General features: G+C 44.0%; 1 long non-coding RNA gene across 1 annotated transcript in view; it reads left to right on the top strand.

Moving 5' to 3' along the window:
• LOC135057756 (uncharacterized) overlaps window positions 1-1,244 on the top strand; it is a 37,812-nt gene extending 36,568 nt beyond the window's left edge. The window contains exon 3 of the long non-coding RNA XR_010244344.1: window positions 183-1,244. This is a non-coding gene — a long non-coding RNA (uncharacterized LOC135057756). The remainder of the gene's footprint in view (window positions 1-182) is intronic.
• The last annotated feature ends 1,866 nt before the right edge of the window (window positions 1,245-3,110 follow it).

Here is a 3,110-nt window from a genome sequence, read left to right as displayed (position 1 = left end):
AATCCTAAATGGGCAATCCTTTTAATATGGTGTAATACTCAATATTGTTATAAAGGCTCAATGCTCATTTCACATATAACTTATTTGAATGAATTGGAAATATTGTCTTTGGGTGCAGATTAAATAAATAAATTGCTTAGGAGAGTATTGTAACTTGTGTTGATGATTGTATCCTCCTTAAGGTGTATAATCACAGGCTTAGAGAGAGAGAAGACCAGGTCACTGCGTGTTTCCTGTGTATAGTGATATTTCAAGAATGGAGCAGCTCACATTTGCAGTCTTCCAGCTTCAGCTAGCTCTGGATGGATGGACAGATGGACGGACGGACGGACGGACGGACAGACAGGCAGACAGATAGTATCTTCAAATGTATCAAGAACCCTAAATATCCTCACAAATCATTTAGACAATACAATTGCAATCATAATGTGGGTGCCACTTAACAGCCTACATAGGAACTTCACTTGGTAAAGGTGTTTCTTGGTTACTCCTTCAGATTTGCATCCAACCTTTAGCACCAACCTACAGAAAAAGTGTGGCTGTTGATGTGGTTCCCCTATTTCAATTTGCAACTGCTGGGCACCAATGTCATTAGGCACGTGTCCATTTTCTAGTGGATGTATAGGCAGTGTCTGCCTCCACTTTATTTGTCAAGTAAACTTACATTTTAATTTATTATTTTTCCTCTAATCTGTTCAAAAGTGAATGACTTGGCTTGCTACATATGAAAAGATTCTCCAACCACACTTATGTCTTAAAATAGATTATACGTTATTAGTAGCTGATGCAGTAAACCCACAAGAGGGAAGTTAGGCAGCTCTGCCTTATCTTTACACAGAAATGTCTTTCTGCCTATGACGACATGCACTTTTTTTTTTGCTAATGAAGAAGAGGAAGCGCAGTGTGTGTCCATGTCATTGATAATATATCTTCAGGGAATTTCCATGTGGAAAGTACAGTGGAGTGTAGTCAAATTTCACTTAGGAAATATTTCTTCTGATGGCATTGTCCCCTTAAAGAACTTTTTCTCTAATAGCCCCAGACAAAAAGCATAGGTGTGGGGGAGTGTCAGAAAGACTAGTCAGTTACAATAAAGAGACAAGAAATGAATGTAGCATAGAGCAGCCCCAAGGGCTATAGCAAGCAGGAGGGCCCCTTTGTAACAAAAAATGACTATACAAAGTTTCCTACAGTACTGTATCTGGAAGTGCAGCTTAAATAAACTTTCAGTTTTCTTTCTCTCATTGTATTTTGTCCAGTTATTTTGCTATCATGACATAGTACTAAACCAAATACATTTTATGTGTCATTATTATAGTTCTCAGAGTATGAATTTCCAGCCCAGTCACTAGGAATACTGGTAGTTATTTGCTATCATATCAAGACTGGATGCCTGACTATTGACCACATAACCCAAGGTTGATAACCACCGATTAATGCCAGTGCTGTACTATATCAACAATGGAGTAATAGAAACTATTTCAGTATGTATAAGGATACCATCTTTTCAATTTCAGATTCCTGTATAGGAGATATTGCTAAGGGAGTGGTCAAAGCCACAATAGAGTTACAGCCAGCAATTTGTTTTTCAGATTTCAAGCCATTTTTACCACTTTAATAAAGAGACCCTCATACCCCCTTATATGCCACCCAGAGCCTCCTCATGCACATATATATTCCTCAGAGCCTCTCATGTCCGTTAATAGCCCAGGGCCCCCTCATGCCTTTATATATGTTCCCAGAGCCCTCTCGTGCCTTTATATGTGTTCCCAGAGCCCCCTCTTGCTTTTAAATGTGTTCCCAGAGCCCCCTCATGTCTTTATATGTGTTCCCAGAGCCCCCTCGTGTCTTTATATGTGTTCCCAGAGCCCCCTTATGCTTTTATATGTGTTCCCAGAGCCCCCTCATGTCTTTATATGTGTTCCCAGAGCCCCCTCATGCTTTTATATGTGTTCCCAGAGCCCCCTCATGCTTTAATGAAGATGAATGCACTGATAAAACGATACCCTGGCCAGCTTCAGGAGTTCCCGGACCATTGATTGGATCACCAACGCTTTCTCCACCAGTAGAAACACCTTCTGCACTTCCGTATCGAGTATCATTCCCAGCAAAGGCAGTTTCCTTGTCGGCTCCAAATGTGACTTTGGAAGATTCAGGATCCACCCCTAATCCAGCAGATCGTCCAAATATGGAAATATGTTTACACCCTGTTTTCGGAGAAGTAACATTATCTCCACCATGACCTTGGTGAATACCCTCGGTGCTGTGGATAGGCCAAATGGCAGTGCCTGGAACTGATAGTGACAGTCCAGCAGGGCAAATCTGAGATAAGCCTGGTGAAGCGACCAGATTGGAATGTGAAGGTACGCATCCTTGATATCCAGGGATACCAGGAATTCCCCCTCCTCCAGACCTGAGATCACCGCTCTCAGAGACTCTGTCACACACCAGAGGCAGCGGCCGCCGCGCTTACCCCTGCGTGTCTGCTGGTCCGTCTGGCGGTCCCCGCCTCCGGTGGTCGTCGGGTTCCGGCGTCTGGCTGGCGCTGCTCCCGGCGGTTCCCCGGAGTGTGGGCGCCGCCATTACACCTGGCGTCACGTGGGCAGGGAGCAGGTGGCGTCACAGAACCGCTCCACCAATCCTGTTAGGGCAGGAGATTCAAAACCAGACGCCGGGCAGAGCTCCGGCGCCTGAGTATCGTCGCTTTTCCAGAGGTGATCTCCAGTGCTCCTGTGACCGCTGTGCTATCTCCCAGAGTTTCCAGCATCCAGTCAACTTTTCCAGCATATCGTTCTGCTCGCTCACCAAGTCTCCAGTGTCTTTAAACAGCGCTCCCAAGTTCTTCAATCATCAGCGTCTTTGAACATTGCTCACAAAATCTTCAGTGCCTTTTATCATCGCTCACAAGTTCTTCATTCATCAGTGTCTTTATCGTTGCTCACAAGTTCTTCATTCATCAGTGTCTTTAACCATCGCTCATAAGTTCTTCATTCATCAGTGTCTTTATCATCGCTCACAAGTTCTTCATTCATCAGTGTCTTTATCATCGCTCACAAGTTCTTCATTCATCAGTGCCTTTATCATCGCTCACAAGTTCTTCGTTCATCAGT

Source organism: Pseudophryne corroboree, chromosome 3 (genome assembly GCF_028390025.1).
Source record: "Pseudophryne corroboree isolate aPseCor3 chromosome 3, aPseCor3.hap2, whole genome shotgun sequence".
In the NCBI taxonomy this organism is placed as follows: domain Eukaryota; kingdom Metazoa; phylum Chordata; class Amphibia; order Anura; family Myobatrachidae; genus Pseudophryne; species Pseudophryne corroboree.
Note: the sequence above shows the minus strand (reverse complement) of the source record. Positions and strands in the feature narration are given on the sequence as shown.